The sequence below is a fragment of the Pinus tabuliformis genome, chromosome 6 (assembly GCF_031772625.1).
Source record: "Pinus tabuliformis cultivar Carrire ecotype Pingquan chromosome 6, CPIR1, whole genome shotgun sequence".
NCBI lineage: Eukaryota > Viridiplantae > Streptophyta > Pinopsida > Pinales > Pinaceae > Pinus > Pinus tabuliformis.
The window spans coordinates 570,256,268-570,283,139 of NC_142292.1; the positions used below are offsets into that span (position 1 = coordinate 570,256,268).

At 36.7% G+C, this 26,872-nt stretch overlaps 1 long non-coding RNA gene across 1 annotated transcript in view; it reads left to right on the top strand.

Moving 5' to 3' along the window:
- LOC149259795 (uncharacterized) overlaps positions 1 to 26,277 on the top strand; it is a 61,122-nt gene extending 34,845 nt beyond the window's left edge. Inside the window, exons 3-4 of the long non-coding RNA XR_016247708.1 lie at positions 25,718 to 25,792; positions 25,902 to 26,277. This is a non-coding gene — a long non-coding RNA (uncharacterized LOC149259795). The remainder of the gene's footprint in view (positions 1 to 25,717; positions 25,793 to 25,901) is intronic.
- Positions 26,278 to 26,872: the final 595 nt, after the last annotated feature.

Sequence of the window (26,872 nt, forward strand, 5' to 3'; positions counted from 1 at the left end):
TCCATACTTCTTCGCCCTTGTTCCATTCATCCCTTGCTTCGTTTATCCAATCTGGTTGGATAATAAGAGATAGCACAGAACAAAGCTTCCGCATCCTCATCCTTGAAGAGTCTTCCCATTTGGTAAGGTTGCCATTTTTTAAGTGCATGTAGTATTGCCAACATTTCCTTCTCATAAATATCTTGCTTGATATGTAGCAGTAAAAATACCCAATCACCTACATCAAATTTTTTTTCACTACGATGTTGATCTACCTGTTGTTTCATTTGATTTTGCACCGAAGTGGCGTTATCCTTTAAAAGTTGGAGAACTTGTTGTTGATGCTCGATGTGATCTTTCACTGCTTGAACCTTTTTCTTCTTGATATGTCCTTCTATCCCTAGAGTTTGGGGAGTGGTAATTTATTCCAATCCTTTACATGATATGGTCAGATTCATTTCTTCTTTCTCGATGTGATCTTTCACTTCTTGCACATTTTTCTTCTTGATATGTCCTTTCTTGAGAGTTTGAGGAGTGGTAATTCTTGCCAATGCTTTACAAGATATGGTCTGATTCATTTCTTCTTTCTCTGGGGTGGGGCCCTGGTGTATATCCTCTTCTTTTGATGTTTCTTGATCCTTTTCATCCTCCTCTTCATATTCTATGTAAAATAATTTCTTCTTAGCACACTTATGACCTTTAGTGCATTTGCTATCACAATTGTAACAAAGCCCTTTTTCTCTTTTTTCTTCCAATTGTTGTGGTGTAACCCTTGTAGGTTGTGGAAAGCTAGGAGAAACAACACTTCCATCTTTATAGTTGTGAGGGGTATGCTTCATGGTTTCCATAATTTTTCTTTCCACTATGTCACAAAGCCCTTTTACTCTTTGCAATTGTTGTGATGTTGCTCTAAAGAAGGTGTTGCTCTTTGTATCGTCATAATGTGCTATCATTTCCTCCGTGAAAATTGACCATGTAAAAAGTTGTTTACGAGAACAAATCCCTTCATACCATAAAAATTGATCTGGTTCTAAATACGAAGATGCAATACATACCTTTTGTAACAGTGGTACACCATGTAGATCAAAATATTGCTCCATCTGAAGTATCCAATTTACCGAATCCTTGCCATCAAACTTCCTCATCTTGCTTTTTCTTGATTTTAGGAGCTCGATCTTGAAACGACTGTAACTCTGTACTTTCGGATCTTTAAGTTCTGAAATTGCGATCTATAGTAGCCCTCTGCGTCCTCTTTCCAATTCCACAATTCTGATCCAAACTGGATTCTTCAAGAAAGAGTTATGCGAAATCTCCCAAGATGACCTGATTATAAACTAGTTCAGTAGAGCGAACTTGTATGACATGCCACGAGTGACTGTTTCGACCTTTGGATCTGAAAAAGATATACAAGAAACTACAATCCGTCCTCTTTCTGTACCTTCTTATGAAATTTCAATCTGATGCTTAGAGAGAAATTTATGACGATTTTCCCCAGGTCACCTGTTTGGAATGTAATTCAAGAGTCTGGAAAAAGGCAAACTTCCTCAGATCATATCTCCGCAAATATAGCGCAAAAATCTCTAAAATTTGGACTTGAGGTTCAGTGTGATGTCTTCTCAAATGGGTTTTTTTTTAGCTTCTGAAACATCGCAGAAAAAAAGTTATAGCGAAAATTCCACGATGACCTATTTGGAGCAGCGAAACCCTAGAATCCAAAGCTCTGATACCAAATGTTATGAAACCAGCTCAGAAAATATAGAAAAGATAGATCAACGCCTTAGAATTCAGCCTCTTCGAGGGGGCAACCTCCTTTACATTACATAAATGAACAATTCTTGGATGATACAAATGAAAAGACCTCCTTTCTATATATAGGAGTCTAAGGGGTCATAACATAATCAGAGCCGACATAACAATAATAATGTAAGGGCACAATAATAACAATAGTGGGCTTCTATGGGGTACAATAGTAACAATATGGGCACTACATGGGTACATCAATATAATAAGTGGGTTGTACTAATAACAATAAGGGGTTACACTAGTAGTATAGGGCCTAACACAGGGTCAAAGAGTAACAGGGTAAATAATATCAGTTAAAGACCAAAGACAAAGATGATTCCAGCGTACACATATCAGCTAGCCTAAAAGGGCTCAAGTTCAACTGCAACAGCTAGCACTACCACAATAAGAGGGACAGCATGATGCAGTTTTCCATCTGTCTCTATCTTCATGCTTGAAGATATTTTTATTTCCTTAATTAAATCTCAAACTGTTATGAGATATTTTGTAATATTTTTTGTATAAATACTTCCCATTTCGAAGTATTTAGGGTGGATTCAAAGACATTTCTATAGACTTGTATCTAAAATCATAGTGCTATTGTATCAAGACTAGATTGGATTGCTGGATCATGGAATAAAGTTCAGAGATTTTACAGGATTCTTGTGTTAAGAGAAAATCAAATAAGTATTCTCTCATGTGTATTATTGTTTTTCCTTATGTTTATTAATAATCATATGTGTTTCTATGAAATCTAAATGGTAAACTAGGAATGATATTTCAGAACTTGCTTTAGTGCACTCTGTTTTAACTGTTTACCTTCTTAATGTTTTCTACTAAACTATCTTAGTTAGGGAATTCTTAAATGCTCCCTTACTTTTGTAGTTTTTCCCTGTGGTCTATGTAGCATGAATTCTTGATTGCCCTTTGTTGATGATCCCGGTCTAAGGATTTTTCATTGCCCTTTTGCCATGGTTAGAATCATTTCATCCATCAGCCCTTTGAAGATTCTCCTTTTGCTTTGCTAGCCTGCCCTGTGAAAAATCCCTTTAATGATATGATTCAGTCAATCTATCCTTTGATTGACTCCATAGCCCAATGGCTTAAAATATATAGCTCTATCCATCTGTTCCAAGAATTCCACCACCCAACTTTCAATCAAAATCAAAATCCTCATGAACAGTAAGAACTAGCCTAAAATCTAATAAAACAAAGTTAAATTATAAAGAGAGAGCCCTCTCTGAGCTTAGGTTAGCTAGAACCTGAGTCTAAAAGATTTGGTTTGTGGTTACCTCAGATTATTCCTCCTTTTGATAACTTATAGGGAAAACTTCTGAGTGATAACACTGCCTCCGTGCCATTGTTCACCATACTGGTCTTGAGTGGCTCAGTCATGTCTAGGTTCTCAAGCTGTGGTTCTTCAACTCCATGGTGACCTTTAGTCTCTGAGATATTAATCTTTCTCGGGTCTTCGTATACTTCTTCCGCTATTACATTGTAACATTCCAGCGCATGACTCAGTTGGGTAGTCCAATCAGGTTGAATCAGGTCTAGAGGATTCCGCAGTATCCTAAAGATGACTGTCTTAACCTCCTGCAATGCTTCATTGATGGACTTAAATCCATCCTCAAAACTGATCGTCATAAAAAATCCTTGGCGTAAAACATCCCATTGTTTAGTGCCATGACAGAGTTATGTCTCCAAGTACCAATTCATTGGTATAACGTCCAAGGTATGACAAAATAGATGGACCCACTTTGGCTAAGGCTTCGCTCCATATGCTTCAGTCCATTTTGCCAAATGATCGCACAAATCATTCCTCCAATCATACTTTTCTGTTAGTCATACCTTCGAGTGGCCAAAGCGTATCCTCATCATCCTCCTATATTCACGCCAATCATTGAAACTACCATTGTGCGTACCCCACCATCTTGCAGATGTAGCGCGTAGCACCCAATCTAATGCCTAGAAGCGATGCCTCTCTAGAATTTCCCTTTCAAATGCATCCAAAAAGAAATCAACGTCAATTATCCCATCATAGTGAAGCAGCTTCCTTACCTCTAATGATACGCAATGCAATGACTTGGTCATCATATTACAATGCAACGTAGATACTTCATGCAACTGGTTCTGCCAGTGCTCTAGTTCTTCATCTGAATATGATGTGCATGACCTCTCGCAATCCCATGCAATACATCCATTTGTTGTCGGATTCACCCAATCCTGGTCTCATGCCATTATCTTGTAAATCTGGTCCAAATTGTCATCACTTTCATAATTGCGGACCGGTTCTGTATAGTGCGGTCCTTCCGTAGGATCTAGTGGCACCACTACGCCGAGTGATTTCTTTTCAAATATCATATTTTTCTTCTTTAGGTTGATTACCCCATTCATGTTAGTGGCCCAATCGATCCCAAGGAGCACAAGGTAGGGATTGGTATAATTCACAATCTCTATTACTTCAAAATCTCCCAGTGCGCTTGCGCCTTCGATGTCAATTGTTACCCCCTGTAGCCTCCCCATTGAGATGATTTTCTATTGGTTCGCCATCCTTAACTGGATCAAAGACCACTAGAGTGCAGGTCTCCCCATTCTTTCCCATGTGTGTTTTGGAAAAACATTTGCATCAGACACAAGATCTAAGATAACTTGTTCCATTTCGTATTCTCCTATCTGCGCGGTGAGTCTCATATCACATCCAGTCCTCGCCTTATGCTTACCAAGATTTTTGACTACGCGTGGTTCACTAGTAGCGCTGTCTTTGCCAGCACACCGATGGATCAGTTCCTGCAGTCCCTTCACAGCCTTACTATCGCGAAGTATTTTTATGTAGGTCTCCAAGAATGTGGTAATCTTGGATGGGTCCATTTCTTCAATCGAATTCTCCTTAATTCCTGAGGTAAAGGCCTCAATGAAGCTTTTCTTTGCTTCCATAAATGCTTCTTTTGCACCCTTCAGATCAAACCCAATTGCCTTTCCTGGTGCTTTGCGGACCCACTCACCTTTTGTAGGCTTCTTCCCTTTATCCTCACCAATCGTCGTTCCACCCGCAGCATAATGTTTACCTTAGGGTCTTCCTTGTGAGTCTCATCCCTCATTATCTGGAGGTTCTCCGTCGGCTGTGAGGATTGCGCCCCCTTTTCGCAAATCTTACCCAACAATATAGGGCAATCCTCAGTTGCATGGTCAAATTGAGTACAACAGCGGCATGATAGTCTCGTCAGATTTGGGCAGTCTCTTGCGTAGTGTCCTGATCCTCCACAATTGTAACAAATAAGATGCCTTTGGCCTCTACCAGGCCCCCCTCCACCCCGGTTTCGACCGCGCCCTTGATACTCACATCGCGCTCCCCCATCACCTTGGTTCGGAGGCTACGTTTCTGCCTGCACCCTGTATGCAGGTGTCATGTCCATCATTAATTAATAACTACGATAACTACGCTTGTCATGACCTACTGATTGATAGAAATTGTAGAAGAGTTGTTGTGGTGTCTGTATGACTTTCTACAACAAATGGCAATTGTCGGTCGCATGTTTCCCAGCTACCTAGCATATAATACACCATAGCGTGGACCCTGTACTTGGCCCTGTCACAGCCTTTGGCCTTAGAGGCATTGGCCCCCTGCTACAACATAGTTCGCAAAGATTGGACGACGATCCTTGTCATGTCCCTGACCTTTGCATTTCAGGCACTAGACTTTTTCGCACGCCTCTCGCCGAGCTGTTATGTCTTTCTTCAGACTTTGCATTTCGAGGCAAAGGTTCTGCAACGAATCTAATGAACCTCCATATTAGAATCCTACATTGGTGTCTCATGCAGTCTCATTGGGATTTCGAGAGCTTCTGCCTAGGTCCCAATCTTCTGTTGTGATAACACAACCCTTAGGAGCGGTAGGAGTGAGGCCACGAACCATTCGCAGTGCTGCTCATCAATTAGGTTCATGTTGGCTTCACGGATCTTATTATTTATATTTGTGCCTTGCAGGATGTTTCTAGGGTGACTGACCAGAAACCCATAACATGCCCCTTACATCAAATGTGGGTTCAGTCAGAATTCTCCCACCAGGACCGGAACAAGTTTCTTTGAGGAGTCTTATAGACTCACAAACAAGAATGTTAAGGCTCCTACCAGCTATTCCTGAAAATGTTCAAATCAGACAAGAAATAATTGAACAAATTCAGTTATGGGAAATGCCATTGTTGGAGAGTGTAGCTCCTACAAGAGATCAACAGGTAAAATTATTTTATTTTTTTATAATTTCATTTGTTATGTTTAGGATAATTATTTTAGAAATGAAAAATAGTTTCATATTTTGGTTGGGTTCTTAACAGTTCCACAATTTCATTGTAAATGCAGGAAGTAAGTGACAAAGTGCCTAATGTACCTATAAGGGCATCTTCCTCAACCCCCAAGACTACAACAATATCATCAGTGACCACAAAAGGAATGCAAGAAGTTACAATCTTGCTCACTTCAGAAGGAAATGTCTTGAAGGATGAAATGGGGTTGAAATTTTATCACTTTATTTTTCGTTGTGCAGAAAATTATTTGGAAATACCATCCAAATGGATTGGAGGAAACAAACCAATGCCAAAAAAGAAGAACTATTTAAAGATGTAGTAATAGCATTTGGTAATCTTGGATTTGATAAGGAACTTATTTTAGAGATTGCAAGTAAATACATTCACTCAAAGAGGTCTAATTTAAGGTCAAAGTTGACAAAAACTTGATGTATCCACCTCTAGCTTGGATCACAGACCAAGAGGAAAGTCCACAAGAATCCAAACTATATGCCATCTACACAAGGAGGAGCTAAGAGATGCCTTCGAGATACAAGAAAGGCAACCCAAGCTAGGGTGTCAAAATTGGATCTCACAAATTAGGCTCTAGTGGATATAATAGTATTTGTTGTGGCATGGTAAGTGATATTTCCATCTATTAAATTTTCTATTTTAGGAAAAATAACCATGGTCACATTGAGTTAATTGTATCTTATTAGTTATTTTACCTTATAAATATGATTATATCTGTTAATGTAGTTTCACCAGTTTCAAAAGGAAGCTTCAGGGAAGACTTAAAATATGCTTTATTACATGGTTTGCAAGGTCTTAGACAACACATGATATATCGAGGGGAAGAATTAATTACTAGTTATGGATCCGAGGTTAGATGTTTATAATATTTGATGAATAATGCAATAATTCAATTGGAGGTATAATTTTATTCTAACATGTTAAAGTGTGTTCTGAATAGGAATCAGGTGAAACATATGGAAGTGAGCATGGGAGGAGATACAAGCACATGATGATTCATTTGTTGCAAACAATAATTCAATTGTCATTCTCGAACCTTGGCAGGAAACCATTGTTGAATTTCAGCAAATGGGACACATAAATAATGAGGGTGTTCAATGTGATGAGCATTCCACACCCACAATTAATGTAGTGCCTCACAAAAAGAGGACAAAAGGGATTGATATGTGTTAAATTTTAATAATTTGAATGTGCATTGCTCTAGATTCTAAGGAGTGCACTAGGTTGTGAGGGTCCAAACATAAACTGATTCTGTGTGCAACAAAACAAATTTTTAAGATACTTTATTTTTTAAACTTTGTGGAACAAAACAAATTTTGAAGGTGTTAGAAAATTATATATTACGGAGCAATGGAACACATAAAATATTGCAGAAATATAAACACAGAAAACGAACAAAACAAGAGAGACACAGATATATGTGGTTCACCCAGTTTGGGCTACGTCCACCCCGAACAGCCAGTCCTTCCTTTCTATTATCCAGCAAAATGAAGAGACACAACCTACAGCAAATCCGCTGTAATATCCTCTGTTTTCTCTCACAGTCTCACCTCTCTGTTTCTCACTCACAGAATACACATCTATCACACAGCCTCAAATACAATACCCTCATACAAAGAGAGGGGTTTCCTTCTAGGTCAAAAAACCCTAAACTAAACATAAGTTCTACTGTCAGATCATCCGCCTAATGAACGGCCCAGATTGACTAGAAATTACTATACTTTTACAAGGCAATTTTACAGCTGTTTTTAGCCTCGGGGACGCCCCCCATGGACCCCCCATGGACCCCCCCTACAGCGAATATTTTACGGGCGGCAACGAACTGGGGTCCTATGTGGAGATACCTTTGAATATAGAAGATAATCAGGCTCCACACCCAACAATCTCCCACTTGGAGACTGATTGTAGCAACTCCACCGCTGCTCCATTTGTTGGACAATGACTCCTCTTTGGACCTGGCTGTTTCTCATCTTCATTGTCATCCTTGAAGACCAACTAAAACTGAGCATATTCTCTCCCTGGTTACAACTTTTGTTAGCATATCTGCAGGATTCTGGCTAGTGTGTATCTTTTCCAGCTTCAACTCTCCATCTTCCAACACTGATCGTATGAAATGGTACTTGAGCTGTATGTGTTTAGTTCTGGAATGAAACGCTGAGTTCTTTGCAAGATGAATGGCACTTTGGCTATCACTGTATAACGTGCCCATATCATGCTCCTTACCCAATTCACCCATAAACCTTTGTAACCAAATCATTTCTTTACTAGCCTCTGTAGCAGCAACATACTCTGCTTCTGTTGTTGAAAGTGCAACAACACTTTGGATTTTTGAAACCCAACTGACAGCTGTTCCTCCAATAGTAAATACATATCCTGTAGTGCTCCTCCTGTTATCTCTGTCACCTGCCATATTTGCATCAACATATCCTTGTAGGGAGATGTTTGAACCACCAAAGCATAATGCTTGATTTGTGGTACCTTTCAAATATCTGAGAATCCATTTCACTGCCATCCAATGTTCCTTTCCTGGATTGTTCATGTACCTGCTTACAACTCCCACTGCATATGCAATATCAGGCCTTGTGCAGACCATTGCATACATTAAGCTTCCGATTGCTGATGCATATGGAACTTTAGACATATAATCCATGTCTTCTTGGGTCTTTGGGCACATTTCCTTGCTAAGTTTGAAATGGCTAGCAAAAGGTGTACTAACTGGTTTTGCATTGTGCATGTTAAATCTTTTCAACACCTTTTGTATGTACTCATTCTGAGACAATGTTAATTTACGATTTTTCCTGTCTCTAGTTATTCTCATACCAAGGATTTGTTTTGCAGCTCCCAAATCCTTCATTGCAAATGAATTTGCCAATTTTCTTTTGAGCACATTTATTTCCTGCATGTTAGATCCTGCAACAAGCATGTCATCTACATACAATAACAATATAATATAGTTGCCATCATTTTTCTTTTTCAAATAAACACAATGATCAGAGTGACATCTAGTATAACCTTGTTCAGACATAAACTTGTCAAATTTTAGATACCACTGTCTTGGAGCCTGTTTTAAGCCATACAAGCTCTTCTTCAACCTGCACACTAGTTTCTCCTTCCCTTTCACCTCATATCCTTGTGGCTGCTGCATATATATCTCTTCCTCCAAATCCCCATGGAGAAAGGTTGTCTTTACATCTAACTGCTCAAGATGCAAATCTTCAGCTGCTACAAGACTTAAAATAGTTCTGATTGAAGTCATTTTAACAACAGGAGAAAATATTTCATCAAAATCAATACCTTTCTTCTGTGCAAACCCCTTCACCACAAGTCTAGCTTTATACCTCTGTTTTCCTCCATCTTCTTCTTTCAGCCTGTAAACCCATTTATTCTTCAATGTAGTTTTTCCTACAGGCAACCTGACTAAATCCCAAGTCTGGTTATGCATTAAGGAGTCCATCTCTTCTTCCATGGCTACCTCCCACTTCTTCCTGCTTTCAACCTGCATTGCTTCTTCATAACATTCGGGTTCACCGGAATCAGTCAACAATAAATAATATAATGAAGGAGAGTATCGTTTAGGGGGTCTACTTATCCTGGTAGATCTTCTAACACCACTTTCAGGTGTTTGGGGTGCCTGTTGTTGTTGTGGTGGTTGCTGTTGTTGTGGTTGTTGATTATTATTATTTTCAGGCACCTTTACTTTTTCAGTGATTTCATCAAGAACTGCGTATTCTTTGTTTTCCTTTTCCTATTTCTTTTCCTACAATTGATTCTTATACAAGACCTTTTCATTGAATATTACATCTCTGCTCCTAATTATTTTATGATTTTCGTAATCATATAAGCGATAACCAAAATCATTAACACCATATCCAATAAAGGTACATTTCTTTGACTTTGCCTCAAGCTTTGTTCTATTTTATTTATCAATATGGACAAAGACCTCACAACCAAAAGGCTTTAAAATAGAGTAGTTTACCTTTTTACCTGTCCATGCTTCCTCTGGAACACCACCATCCAAGGAACTTGAAGGCCCTCTGTTTATTAGATAAACAACAGTATCTACAGCATCTGCCCAAAACTGTAAAGGCAATCCTGCATGCAATCTCATGCACCTTGCACGCTCCATGATTGTTTTGTTCATCCTTTCTGACACACCATTTTCTTGAGGTGTTCTTGGAACTGTCTTCTCTCTACAAATTCCATGTTCTGAACAGTACCTATCAAACTCTTTGCTGCAATATTCACCTCCATTGTCTGATCTAAGACACTTCAATTTCTTTCCTGTCTCAATCTCAACCAAAGCTTTCCATTTCTTGAAAGTATCAAATACATCAGATTTATTCTTAATACAATAAATCCAAGTTTTTCTAGTTGCATCATCAATAAAAGTAACATAATAACGAGAGCCACCGAGAGATGATACCTGAGCAGGTCCCCATACATATGTATGCACAAGCTCTAATTTTTCATTCTTCTTTTCTTTCCCAACTCTGAGAAATCTAACTCTCTTCTGTTTTCCATAAATGCAATTCTCACAGAAGTCCAAATCAACATTCTTTAAACCCGGCAACAAATTCCTTGAGTGAAGAATCTTCATCCCCTTTTCACTCATGTGTCCGAGCCTATGATGCCATAATGCTGCATCTTCTCCTTTGGAAGTTAAAGCATTAACAGAGTTAGAAATACCATTACATAAATACAATGTACCAACCTTTTCGCCTTTTGCTATTACCAGGGCTCCTTTGGTGACCTTCCAAGCTTTATCTGTGAAAGTTGTCACACAACCTTCACCGCCTAACTGCCCTGTTGAAATCAGATTTTTCTTTAGATCTGGAACATGCCTTACCTCCTTTAATAGCCATTGGTTTCCATTCTGCTACAAGAACCTTACCCATTCCAACGATTTTACAGGGTTTATCATCACCCAGATGAACTTGTCCAAAATCTCCTTGAACATAGTCATGAAAGTATTTCTTATCAGGTGTGGCATGGAATGAAGCCCCTGAATCTACCACCCAGGAATCAGTAATATTTTCGAAAGAAAGAATCAAAGCATCTTGTAACACCTCACCTGTCACATTTGCTTCATGATTGTTTTCTTGCTGTGCATCTCCTTCTTTTCCCTTCCGAGATCTACAGTCTTTCTTTAGGTGTCCTTTCTTTCCACATTTCCAGCACACTATCCCCGATCTGGACTTGGATCTGCCTTTCCTTGATTTACTGCGATATCCTGAGCTCTTTCCTCTTTCCATTTTTCTTCCTCTAGACTCTGCACTCAAAGCATTTCCCAATGTCTCACCGGAGCTTTTCCATCGCATTTCCTCGCTAAGGATAGCACCGACAACATCATCAAACTTTAAAGTACTAGATCCAAAAACGGAGTTACTAATGGCCATTACCAAACCATTCCAACTTTCTGGTAATGAGCACAAGAATAACAGAGCTCTAACTTCATCATCAAAGTTTACCCCTACAGAACTTAACTGACTTGTAACTGTATTAAAATCATTTAAATGGTTTGCAACAGATCCACCTTCCGACATATTCATATTAAATAACTGTTTCATAAGAAATACCTTGTTTGAGGCCGAGGGTTTTTTATATAGTTTCGACAGCGTCTGCATCAAACCCTCTGTCGTGGTTTCCTTCGAAATGTTGAAAGCGACTAACACAGCAAGGCACAACTGTATTGTTTCGAGTGCCTTTCTATTGAGAAGGTTCCATTCTTCGTCTTTCATACCCGTCGGCATCTTTGTTTTTCCGCCCAATGGTAGGTATAGATCTTTCTGATACAGATAATCTTCCATCTGCATCTTCCACAGCGAGAAGTTTTGGCCGTTAAATTTCTCGACCCTAAACTTACCATCTTCCGCCATTGCTCCCACTCGAACCAGGAACCCTTCTTTCCTGCGAGTTTATCAGCCAAATAGACCTTCGGTTCTGATACCAGTTGTTAGAAAATTATATATTACGGAGCAATGGAACACATAAAATATTGCAGAAATATAAACACAGAAAACGCACAAAACAAGAGAGACACAGATATACGTGGTTCACCCAGTTTGGGCTACGTCCACCCCGAACAGCCAGTCCTTCCTTTCTATTATCCAGCAAACAACCTACAGCAAATCCGTTGTAATATCCTCTGTTTTCTCTCACAGTCTCATCTCTCTGTTTCTCACTCACAGAATACACATCACACAGCCTCAAATACAATACCCTCATACAAAGAGAGGGGTTGCCTTCTAGGGCAAAAAACCCTAAACTAAACATAAGTTCTACTGTCAGATCATCCGCCTAATGAACGGCCCAGATTGACTAGAAATTACTATACTTTTACAAGGCAATTTTACAGCTATTTTTAGCCTCGGGGGCGCTGCCCCCGAAACCCCCCGCCAGGGGGGGCTCCCAAAGGTCGCAGCCCCCCCCCCTGGACCCCCCCTGCAGCGAATATTTTACGGGCGGCGTTGCTGCCCCCATTTCGAACTGGGGTCCTATGTGGCGATACCTTTGAATATAGAAGATAATCAGGCTCCACACCCAACAGAAGGTACCTTGTGTTTTGAAGTTACTTTGTTTTCTTGCAACACTATTTTTTATGTGTGTGTCACAAAAAAACAATGCCTTGGCTCTACATGATGAATTGAATATACTGTGGCTTTGGGTTAACAATATTGCTTTCAATGGCACTCCTACAACAATCTTCTAGACTATATGACTTTGTACACTTATGATAGTTCAAAATTGAAGATTTTTTTGTCGAGAATTATATTTTAGATTAGACTCGTTTTGAATTTAATGCTTGCTGTTGTGTTTGTGTTTCCAAGAGGAAGCCCAACCATCATGTTAGGGAGGGATTCTAATTAAATGCTTACTATTTCTGTTTCCAAGAGATAGCCCAACTATCATGTTAGGGAGGGATTCATTTTTGTTTATTATTTCCTTTTTTTTATTGCATCTACAACCTTCATTAGCGTTATTACTTATTAATGTGATTTTTGGGTTTCACTGCTACAAGACAAAAAGCCACAGGCATGCCCTTTTTTTTGAAACCTCTGCATACATGGAATTCGTGGGGTCAATTAGTACACCTCATTGCAGTCCTTATATTTTCAGGTAACACACTATTTGTTATTGTTTTTGTTTCTTGGTTGTTTTCAGTAGTATTCATTCCCTTACATGCTTAATATATCCATGGCTATAACATGCTTTATATATCCATGGCTATAATTTGTATCTCCTTCTCTGGCTACTAGGGTTTTCTCTGGTTGTTTTTTTTTTCATTTTAGAGTTCAATGGATCCACCGAGCTTCTATCCCTTTGGGAAATTTTTGCATTCTTGATATCCTTTGGTTCATACAAATAATGCTAGCAGCTTGGGATCCTCTAAGCAATCACCTCAATTTTTGGAGGGTAAGATATGAAGCAAGTCCATATATTTCTCTATCCCTTAACATTCAAATTTCTCAACTTCCATTAGGCTTCAATTAGAACCCAACACCCAATCCTATAATTATGTCACAATTATTATACTAAGCCTTTAAAATTAATTTATGACAATAACATTCTAAGTGGTCATGACAATGCCTTAATCATCATTCTAGTAACAATTTAGCTTCAAAATGATGCCTGTCAACTTTTCTTTTGTCCAAATATGTGAACACTTAAATTTATATGATTGGCAGATGAAGAGATAGGAGGCCTCCAAATGCTGGAGCGTAGGAAATTGGAGGAGTGGACATGGTGAACATTTGTGGTGAACATTGGTAAGGAAGAAAGTTGTTTAGGGTGTGTTCTTCCACGTCCAAGTACTCTTCAACAACATCGCATATAAGTTGTTTCTCCCATGTTACATTGTGTTGTTCCATGTCCTATGTTACAAAATAAAAATGTTTCAGATTATATTTACTATGAGTTATCATTTCTTAAAAACTATATGAGAAGAAACATTAGAGCTCATTATCAAAATTCTAGTGGGTTTAAGTATTTGCAAGGTGTATGCATCGTGGCTTATAGATTTGCTTAACTTAAAAAATTTTGTACACTCATCAACGGTAATCGTTCTGCACACAAGGTTTTATCATTATACAAAATTGGAGCATCGACAGCATTAGCTGTCATGTTCAACCGATTTAATTCAGTTCAGGTCATTTGTGTCTGTGGTCACTCCACTTATTTGTGTTATGGAAAAGTGATGTTCTGAAAACTGTTCAATGTTAGAATTAAGAGAAGTTATTGATTTTTAAGGCAAAACTGTTCATTACTGATTTTTTTTTTTTTTTTTGGTCTTTTATAATTTATATGATAATGATATTCATATCAATGATCATATTTATCTTCTATATTTTTAAAAGTTTGTCGATATTTTCTATGGTGTTGCCAATAATTTTCTTTCCAAACCCTTAGTGATATATTTGCCAACACAATGTTTGCAATATTGTTTACACAAAACCAAATAAGACCGCTAAAGTTGGTTACATTATTATGCGTCTTTCATTTTTATTTTTTGTCTCCAACCTTGTTCCTGAGCATCTATGTCCCTCCAATCTATCTTAATAGAAAAGAACTAGTGGCTATACTCAAATATATTCATGCAAATAGACTCAAGCTCTGTTTGTCCCCATAACCATTTTAACTCAACCCTTGTATTATCATAGTTTCCCACAACAACCATTCTAATACCACTGAGAAACAAAGAAAGTGATTGAAAGATAGGATATCCAACAAATAGAAAGCAAATCTGGTCATGAAATGAGTGGCGCTGAACCATAATATAGTGCAAATAAGTAGTGCTTTTCTGAGTCCATTGTCAACTATCAACTACAGAACAAAAGCTCACCCTCTTATTGGCAACAATGTCTATTTGAGAAATGGTTTTTTGGTAAATAGAGGATTCACGACTCCACTTATTTGTGCTATGGAAATGTGATGTTATGAAAACTCTTCAGTGTTGGCATTAGGATAAATTATTGTAATTTAAGGCAAAACTGTTCATTATAGATTTTTTTATTGACTTTTATAATTTATATGATAATGTGATGCACCATTTAGGTGCAAGCTCTCACAGTCAGTTTTGTCTTGATCTAAGTGGCACTTTATGCCCTTAATACTTTGATCACATCTTATTTCTACAATCTTTAAATTATTTAATGTTGTCATCCCACACATAGATTATGTAGTGCCCATTCCAAACCTTCTTTTCCTATGCTGCCAAATGATTTTGTAGCGAATTTGTCAACACTTTGCTTTGTTTCCATTTGATCATGAATATGAACTATTCTCATAGGAACTCTTTGCTATTCCATTTCAATCGAACATATACTTTTGTTTATGACAATGTCTCACAACTCCATGATCTTAATCTCAAGATTATAGTCATAAACCCTTACCCTAGCAGTTATATAAACAATTATCCACTAAATTTGATTCTCAAAGTCACTTTGCAACGTCTCCACTTCCAGAAATTTGTAATGACATGTATCATTCAATGTATTTTGTCTTCACACAGAGATTTAAATCACCCTTCTTTGAATAATAATCGACCTCTGAAAACCAGAGATTGTTTCTCTTTGTCAACTAGCTGAGGTCTCCTTCTCTAAGTAGCGATTTGCTACTAGATTGACCCTATCACCGATTAACTTCCTTTCAACAAAATCTAAAAATATTTCTTGACCACGTACTTCGCCAAATCGAACTTTAAGCCCTTCTACTTGCAGCCCTACGTGCCAACTCCATAAATTGATTTACAAATCAATTATTCCATTCCATACTCCCGATTCCACGATTGAACTGTATAACTGTGATTTCTTCCTGTAGCATTACTCCACCATGCATAGGTACAAACCAATTCAACAATCAAATTGATTTTTCACACATACAACCTCTAGACACATGAGTTACCTCCACAACGAAGCCATTATCTTGCAGAGATCAATTTCTACCATTCTAATCACCCAATACAAACAACGATCACTCATACACTCAATCAATTGATGATCACATTCTCCAACAAATTAATTTACTTCTCATGCTTTATTTATGAACAGAGGATTAAATGGTATCAACACACAAACATGGAATATTCATTTTTTCTGAATCGATTTCAAAATGGGATTGATTTATTCCTCACCAAAACCTTACACAAAAACCCTCACTGATTTTTCGTTCATCTTTTCTAAACCATTGTTCGTTGATGGATATTAATCTTCAGGAAAATTGATGGTGTTTTTCTATTTCTCCCACAAAAAATACACAACCTCTACTTATCCAGAGCAGACTTCTTCCAACATTCGCACAAAATGTTTTACCATATGATTACTCTCATACTCTGTCTTGTGTACAGAGTCCAAACACATACACACAAAATCACCCTTATTTATATCGATTGGGATTCATTTTCAAGCATGAACCAAAACCAATTACAATGCATAATCAATACAGTTAATTGCCTCAAAGTACCTGCAATTTCATTATCAAATCATGTACAAACTAAGCAATCGAAATACTGTAACATCATGTTACATAAACTCATTCAACACAAATCACTTACACAATTTGTGGCATAAACTAACCTCCTTTGTTTCCATTAATAAGCTTCTGTACAAACAAGAATAAACTTCCTATCTCCATGATTTTTAGGCCTGACTCAGAGCTTAGCTAGCCTCCTATTGAACCCCCTCCCCCTTTCTCCTGATTTTCTTTGATACTTATACACAAAACCAATTTGTGGTCACTTCAACTAATTCCCTAACTTCTAGTAATTAACTTTCTAAATATAGAAACCCTAACTCTTTCTTGAATGACTCACAATTTAAATCTTTTGAATCTCAATCGAATGCTAACACCTAAATATCTGTAACTATTTCCTAAAATAGAGGTTATCCTTATCCTGTATAAGGACTCAATAAACAACCTCCTACATTCTTGTAACCAAATCCTAAATCTCCTCAACCTACTCCGAGTCATTCCATCAATCTAGGTTTTTCCTTATGACTCATTGATTACATTAGACTAAATAAATTATGCTGGACTAACACCTATCACATTTAGAATCTTCTAAATCAACTATGATAATAACAATATTTTCATGATTAAAACTCTTCCTTGGAATGATTGTCAAGACCTTAGGTATGACCATCCTTTGAATTCCTTAGAAGTCTAGGATGCCCCTGCATCAGACTCCCCAGGGAAAAAAAAATTATGACCTCCTGGTCATATGCTTTAACACTTGAACCCTCCAGGATCCCATAATCTAGTTTGTTGTTGTCCATAAGTTGCATTGTCTTCATCATTATTCTTCTGCAACCTTTCAGGCTTCCACACTTTGTGTTGTAATGCTCCATTTTCTCTACCTTCTTTGTTCTTCACTTTCTAATCATCTTCACAATGGATTACCTTCTTCATTATGTTGTAGCTCTCCTTAGGTATCTGCATTAGGTTCCATAGTTCATCTATGGTTTCTTGTAATTCAGTTTGTTGCTGCAAACAACTTTTATTTTCTTCACTATGCCACTGTACTTTGTTGCACTTTATCCATTCATCTCTAAACTGTTGATTGTTTTCTTCAGCTTTCCTTGCTTCAATTTCTGGTATTGCTCTTAAAATTTCTCCAAATGCTACTCTAGATATTGTTGCCACCCATACTTCCTGAATATCCTTGAAGATATCTCCCTTTGAAATATCTAATTGATGTTTCTTACCTTCAAATTTACTTTCAAAAGGTAAATTGCTTCCAATTCCTTGGCTGCAGTAACATATTCACTCACACTTCTCTGCATACTAGTAAACATAACATAAGTTGGTGAGTTAGTATCTGCTTTTGTCTCAGCCAAAACTCGAGACACTTCCTATAAATTACTGCAATCCCTTTCTCATACTCAGATTCTTCCAGTAACTCAGTTTCGACTTGATTCCTCTCAGATACATCACTATGATGTTAATCAATTCCAGCATATATTTCTTCGTCTTCCTTGACAACATTCAATAATCGTCCTTCAACTCTTTGACTAATCCTAGTAATTAGTTCAACTTCCTTCAATTCTAAGATTGATTCCTCTTTAGCATGAGACATGTCTGCATCACCTTTGTCTAATTTCAATTGTACAATCAGAATATTCATTCTCTAGTTTTCTAGTATATTCTCCAAAAGACTTAGCTCATGGCACAATCCTCATTACCTTCTTCTTTGTCACAAGTCCAATTCTTGGTGATACTACTTCTTCATTCTTCATCAAAATAAAATTCTGATCCTCCATCTCTATGACAACTTTAGATGTTTGTCCAATAGTCTTCCTTTGGCCACTTAAGAAAGCCAATTTCTCTTTGTCCTCACCAATAACAGGTTCCTCATCATAAGACATAACTGTCTCATCTCCATTGAAGATACTTCCTTCACTAAGAAAGGAATGTATGAACTCCTTCTACTGCAATAACTCAACTTGATCTTCATCTAAAAGACAGTCATCATCATACTTTGCTTGGTAACTTTCATCCTCACTCAAGACAATTCCATAAGATGGGTTGTCTTTTGTAATACCTGCAACCACACATAACTTGTCAGTTTTAAAACCACAAGACTTGATGGTCTCATCCTCCTCAAGCACTTCACTTGGTTGCTTGATATACTTCTCCACTTCTTCTTATTTCTTCAAATCCTTCATATGATTCAGATCCTCTGTAGGATTTTCCTTTGTTTCTCCATTAGTTTTAGAAATCAATGGGCCATGTTCTAGTTTACATACCAAAACCTCTCCACATACTCACTTATTTTGAGTAGCTCTTCCTTCAATTGAGCATTCAATCTATGCTCCCACCTCACTTGCAACCTATGCCATTTGACTTTCCTTTTCATAGTCCAACCATACCTATGGTATTCTTTATTCATCTATAACATTTCCATAAATAATCCAAGATGGAAATTTATCTCAATTTTATCTCTGTCAAACTCTTCTTGACTCATCATCTTTGTGTCCTTTTCCTTGTCATATTTCCTCTTGCTGTGGCTTTCCTCTGAACCTATGTAATGACCTTTAATAATCAATGGCTTCCCCTCCTTTGTGAACTTCATTTGTTCACTTGTGAACTTCACTAAGCCCCTCTTTCTCAGCAAGTCTCCATACCCGCTGCAAATACCTCACCAAGCCTTCTCTTCTTTGAGCTCAGTCTTTTGGTAGCATTAGTTCTCAATCTCTAGAACCTCTATTGAGAATCTCCTTTGCTCCTTGGCTTCTGCAATTTCACTTCCTTTTGACAACACTCTTGTCCTCTCTATCCAACCTTCAGTGCAATTATTCAGGTTCACTGCCACATTTCTTCAGAGTCTTTCATTCACTCCGTCTTTAGAACGCAACTAGTTCTTCTCTTACAACTCTTCTTGTTATTCTTTTGCTGAGATATTCCTCCTTCAGTTTGCAATCTGAAATCTACAAACACAATCCTCAATCCAGAATTAAAATAAATAAAATTTACCATATTACCTTCAGATCTTCTGTCACACTTTATCTCTATGCACTGATGTCTATCAGATTTAAAATCTGATATTTTCTTCCCTTACACACATAATCGCCTTCTGATCTGATACCAAATAATGCACCCTTTAGGTGCTTGCTCTCACAATTAGTTTTGTCCTGATCTAAGTGGAACATTATGCCATCAATACTTTGCTCACATCTTCTTCCTACAATCTTTAAATTATTTAATGTTGTCATGCCGCACATAGATTACATAGTGCCCATTCCAAACCTTCTTCTCCTATGCTGCCAAATGATTTTATAGTGACTTTGTCAACACTTTTCTTTGTGCTCTTTTATTCATGAATCTGAACCGTTCTCATACGACCAATTTTCTATTCCATTTCAATCCAACATATAGTTCTGTTTATGACAATGTCTCACAACCCCATGATCTTAATCTCAAGCTTATAGTCATAAACACTTACCCTAGCAGTTATATAAACAACTATCCACTAACTTTGATTCTGAAAGTCACTTTCCAACATCTCAACTTCCAGAAATTTTGAATGACATGGCTCATTCAATGTATTTTGTCTTCACTCAGATATTTGAATCACCCTTCTTTGAATAATAATTAATCTCTGAAAACCAGAGATCACTTCTCTTTGTTAACTAGCTGAGGTATTCTTCTCCAAGTAGCGCTTTGCTACTAAATTGACCCTATGGTCAATTAACTTCCTTTCAACGAAATCTCAAAATATTTCTTCACCAAGTACTTCGAAAAATCAACCTTTAAGCCCTTGTTCTTGTTGCCCTACATGCCAACTCTACAAATTGATTATTCCATTCCATACTCCCCATTCCATGATTGAACTGTATAACTGTGCTTTCTTCCTGCAGCGTTACTCCACCATGCATAGGTACAAACCAATTCAAAAATCAAATTGATTTTTCACACATACAGCCTTTAGGCACATGAGTTTCCTCCATAACGAAGCCATTATGAGTGACACTACTTCTTCATTTTTCATCAGAATAAAATTCTGATCCTCCATCTCTATGACAACGTTAGATGTCTATCCAACAGTCTTCCTTTTGCAACTTAAGAAAGCCATTTTGTCTTTGTCCTTACCAATAGCAGGTTCCTCGTCATAATACATAACTATCTCATCTCTATTGAAGACACTTCCTTCACTAATCAAGGAATTTATGAACTCCTTCTACTGTAACAACTCAACTTGTTCTTCATCTAAAAGACAATCATCATTATACTTTACTTGGCAACTTTCATCCTCACTCAAGACTGTTCCATAAGATGGGTTGTCTTCTGCAATAATTGCAATCACACATAACTTGTCAGTTTTAAAACCACAAGACTTGATGGTCTTATTTGATGATTCAATCATCAAATCCTCCTGTTGTTCCAAGTCCTCTACATGACTCAGAATGTCTTCAATGCTCTTCTTCTCAGCCTCCTCAAGCACTTCACTTGGTTGCTTGATATCCTTCTCCACTTCTTCTTGCTGCTTCGAATCCTTCATATGATTCAAATCCTTTGTAAGATTTTCCTCTGTCTCTTCAGTACTTTCAGAAATCAATGGGCCATGTTCTAGTTTACATACCAAAACTTTCTCCACATACTTATTTTGAGTAGCTCTTCCTTTAATTGAGAATTCAATCTATGCTCCCACTTGACTTGCAATCTATACCATTTGAATTTCCTTTTCATAGTCCAACCATACCTCTGGTCTTCCTTATTCATCTGTAACATTTCCATCAATAACCCAAGATGGAAATTTATCTCAACTCTCTCTGTCAAACTCTTCTTGACTCATCATCTCTATGTCCTTTTCCTTGGCATATTTTCTCTTGCTTTGGCTTTCCTCTGAACCTCTGTAATGACCTTCAATAATCATTGACTTCCCCTCCTTTGTGAACTTCATCTGTTCACTTGTGAACTTCACTAAGCCTCTCTTTCTCAGCAAGTCTCCATACCCACTACAAGTACCTCACCAAGCCTTCTCTCTTTGAGCTTGGTCTTTTGGTAACAATGGTTCTCTATCTCTGGAACCTCTATTGAGAAAATCCTTTGCTCCTTGGCTTCTACATTTCACTTCCTTCTGAGAACACACTTGTCCTCTTTGTCCTACCTTCAGCGAAATTCTTCAGGTTCACTCCCACGTTCCTTCAGAGTCTTTCATTCACTTCGTCTTCAGAATGCAACTGGTTCTTCTCTTACAACTCTTCTTGTTATTCTTTTGCTGAGATATTCCTCCTTCCGTTTGCAATCTGAAATCTGCAAACACAATCCTCAACCCATAATTAAAATAAATAAAATTTACCATATTACCTTTAGATATTTTATCACACTTTATCTCTATGCACTGCTGCTTGTCAGATTTAAAATTTGATCCTTTCTTCCCTTACACATAGAATCCCCCTCTGCTCTGATACCAAATGATGCACCCTTTAGGTGCTTGCTCTCACAATCAATTTTGTCTTCATCTAAGTGGCACCTTATGCCATCAATACTCTGCTCACATCTTCTTCCTTTAATCTTTAAATTATTTAATGTTGTCATGCCGCACATAGATTACGTAGTGCCCATTCCAAACCTTCTTTTCCTATGCTGCCAAATGATTTTGCATCGACTTTGTCAACACTTTGCTTTGTGCTCTTTTGATCATGAATCTGAATTGTTCTCATACGAACTCTTTTCTATTCCATTTCAATCGAACATATACTTCTGTTTATGACAATGTCTCACAACTCCATGATCTTAATCTCAAGCTTATAGTCATAAACACTTACCGTAGCAATTATATAAACAATTATCCACTAAATTTGATTCTCAAAGTCACTTTGCAACATCTCCACTTCTAGAAATTTGGAATGACATGGCTCATTCAATGTATTTTTTCATCACACAGAGATTTAAATCACCCTTCTTCGAATAATAATCAACCTCTGAAAACCAGAGATCACTGCTCTTTGTTAACTAGCTGAGGTCTCCTTCCCCAAGTAGTGACTTGCTACTAGATTGACCCTATGGTTAATTAACTTCATTTCAACGAAATCTGAAAAGATTTCTTCACCATGTACTTCAGAAAATTGACCTTTAATCCCTTGTTCTTGTTGCCCTATGTTCCAACTCCACAAATCAATTTATAAAATCGATTATTCCATTCCATACTCCCCATTCCACGATTGAATTGTATAACTGTGCTTTCTTCCTATAGCGTTACTCCACCATGCATAGGTGCAAACCAATTCAACAATCAAATTGATTTTTCACACATACAACCTCCAGACACATGAGTTACCTCCACAACGAAGCAATTATTTTGTAGAGATCAATTTCTACCATTCTAATCGCCCAATACAAACAACGATCACTCATACATTCAATCGATTGATGATCACATTCTCTAGCAAATTAATTTACTTCTCAAGCTCTGTTTATGAACAGAGGATTAAACGATATCAACACACAGACATGGAATATTCATTTTTTCCAAATCAATTTCAAAATGGGATCGATTTCTTCCTCACCAAAACCTTACACAAAAGCAGTCACTAATCTTGTGTTCATCTTTGTTGAACCATTGTTCATTGATGGATATTAATATTTAGGAAAATCGATGATGTTTTTCTATTTCTCCCACAAACAATACACACCCTCTACTTATCCAAAGTAGACTTCTTCCAGCATTTGCACAAAACGTTTTACCATATTATTACTCTCATACTCTGTCTTGTGTACAAAGTCCAAACACATACACACAGAATCACCCTTATTTATATCGATTGGGATTCATTTTGAAGCATGAACCAAAACCAATTACAATGCATAATCAATATAGTTAATTGCCTCAAAGTACCCACAATTTCGTTATCAAATCATGTACAAACTAAGCAATCGAAACACTGTAACAACATGTTACATAAACTCATTCAACACAAATCACACTGACAAGATCCTATTCTTCATTTTGTCTTGAAAATAAACCACGCTGAATTATTAGAAACACACTAAATTCTAATGATGTGATTTTACCCAATTTTTTTTTCCTTTTCAATTAATTACTATTTAACGGTCAATTGAAAAAGAGCTCATTTTCACATCGATTCTTACAAGATTTCTCCATTTATGAATGCATCCCTTCACACTTCTTCCATATCCGCGTTCCTTCATCTTTTCTGATATCTCTTGCCATAGAATTCCATGCTTGCCTTATTGAATCTGGATTGAATTTCATCCTTTAATTTTACCAAATATTTTGTTTCTAGCTTTTCCCAGTTTTTAGATCGCTCCTTCATTTGAACAAGATTTTCTTTATTTTGGTTGCCCTTCCAATCAATTTTTCTTTCTTCTGCATACCTCTGAGTGCTTGGTTTTTTGGCCTCCCTAGAGAGGAAATATCATGAAATATATTCTATGGCAAGATATATCAGAAAAGATGAACGAATGTGGATATGGAAGAAGTTTAGAGGGATGCATTCATAAATGGATAAATCTAGTAAGAGGTTGCAACAATCAATGTGTATTGCAGTATTTTAATAATAAATATAGTTGATGAATATGTGGTTTCAATCTTTTTATGAATTCTGATTTACTTAGTATTAGTCTGTGTTGTGTATGCAGTTCAAGCTTGTTTTTTTTGTGTATTGAGTTCAAGCTTTTGTATGGTCTGGGTGAGCACTCCATGTTTTCTAAACGTGCTATCAAGGCATGGGATGTAGAGATTTCTTCATTGCTTCAGGTTTTACATTGTACATTGGTGGTGGCCTTGACATAGTAGCCATGGCTGCCCTTTTTTCATGTTGTTCGTTGCTCATTCATGACCTTGGTTGACTGCTCTCTCTTAGCAGATCCCTTCTTGGTGTCCATAATTGACCCCTTCTTATTCGCTTCCTATTTTGGGTTATTGCTCTATTTTGGGTTATTATGGCTATGACTAATATAAGTTAATAATAGACTCGTACGTCTCACAAGCTCACAGGAGATACCACATTGGCAAAGCAACTGTTACGGCAGATATCTATTTCCACAGGATTTGTATTTGGATCTAACTAGAACATATAGCATAGCCCGAATACATGGGTATGTTGAACATGTATTTTGGAAATTTAAATATCGGTGAGGGATAGCAACAACCCGAGTGTAAATTATTTTTCACCCTACTCAAATAGCCAGCAATTGAGGCTGTTCAAAACTTTCTCCTGTTCTTTTGGCGGGATTCCAAATCATTGTGAGAGTTGTTTTTCTCTCTGTTGTCTCTATAATTGCTCTTTATTTATCTTTTTTCTCTTTTCCCAAAAGAAAACCATGAAATTTCTGAGTATCCACATGTTGTTCCAGAAGGTATGATTTTTCTTATTAAAAGATACATATTCTGATCCCCAGAAGGGCCATTTTAATTTTTTTCTCACAGTAAAGCAATGTGTAGGTCGCTATAAGAAATCTCTAGGTATTGAGTACTCTCTTTTTATTTAGCTTTGACTGGGTTTGAAGATTATGATTGTGTAATTCGATGCTTAATGTTCATTTTTTTATGGGACAAGAGATCCACTTTGATACAATGATTTGACTACCAAAATGTTAAAGTATTACATATAAATATTTTTTAATGTTTTATCTTATTTTTATTTTTTTTAATTTCCTTTTCTTGATAAGAGAAAAAAGATGTTCTTAAAAATTAAACCAAATCAATAAGTTAATACCATACATATTTATACCATTTGTAGTGAGTAAATGATCATTACCAATAGTATAAAGAAACATTTCAAGTACCACAGAAAAAAACATTATCAAATGGAGATGATATTATGAGGTTGTGCAATGTTATCCCAATGACGATGAGTCTACTCGCCATGGCTGTGCGAATGACAATAGCCTATGAGAACTTGATTTAGGGTTTGAAACTTACCGTGTATTTTCACTAGTATTCATGACATTTTTGGGCTTTGAATGGGAAAAAACAGTGCTACCAACAAAAAATAGAGATGGTATCATCATTAAAAATTATGTTTATATTAAAGAGTAGATTGATTTTGTTTTTGAGCCATTTTTATATTGAGAGTTTAATAAGTTTGTAGAATTTTAATTTTATTTCAACTATTAATTATTATAAAGATGGTAGGGGTTTTTATTATAAAGAAAGTAAAATGACTGTACTATTGCATTTACAGGTGCTCTGGGGACACGGGCAAGGCAAGGCAAGTGATAATGAATAAATAATAAGAGTGCACACATTTCTATTTCAGGTATGCACTGCATTTATTTTATTATATTTTAGTAAGTAGCTCTCTTGGAAATGGTTGAGCACTGGTATAAAACTTGCCTTACAAGAATTTATTATTTTATTCTTAATAGGAAGAAGGATGGGTGGTTTGGTGTGCCTCCAAGAAACGATTAAGTATCCAGAAAAATATAGTGATAGAGACTTCTCTGCAACTTCAACTTGATATGAAGTTGATCATAATATTTTATTACCTGAATTAGATTCATTGGATATGAAGCTTCCTCAGGAACTAGATCACCACCAATTTGGATACCAATTGCAGCAATTCTCGGGCTGAAAATAAGAGATGGAACCAACTCAAATGAAGTTCCAACTGAGGATCCTACATGTTCAAATGACATGAATGTATTTTCATCAAAATATAAGTGTGTTGCCTTATTATTTTCAATGTTGCTTTCCAGAATTGTTTTTTCATTTAGATTTAAAATGACTTTGATGTTAGCTTTAAAAATAAGTGATTTATTTATTTTTTATTATGTTGGTATACATAAACAACATAGATTTAAGGTAATTACAATCACTATTTGGGAACTTTGAATTTTGAAATCACCTTAAAAGAACATTTAAAATGATATTATTATTATTTTTAAATATTTTTTATATTGTCTCTAGAGAGACAAAATAGTTTGAATTATGGACATAGTCTTTATAAAGACAATATGTTTTTAATCTCAAGTATTGTCTCTGAAAAGACAAAAATGTAATTGTCTCTAAAGAGACAAAAATGAAAGTGTCTCTACAAAGACAAATGAAATTGTCTCTAGAGAGACAATAATTCCTGGCTTTATAGAGACAATAATAATATGTGTTCTATATTGTCTTTATAGAGACAAATTTTTAAGACAATAATTTTGACACATTAAATTTTGAGACACCCACTTAAAGACGATGCACAAGTTTATTTTTGTCTTAAGTTAAGGCAATTGACTCAAATATTGTCTTAAAACCCCCTACATGTAGTAGTGTGTTGACACTAAAAATTTTGTTGAAAGAGTTCTCTTTCTTAGATGGTAGTCGTAACATTGTTTTTACTTTAGGACCA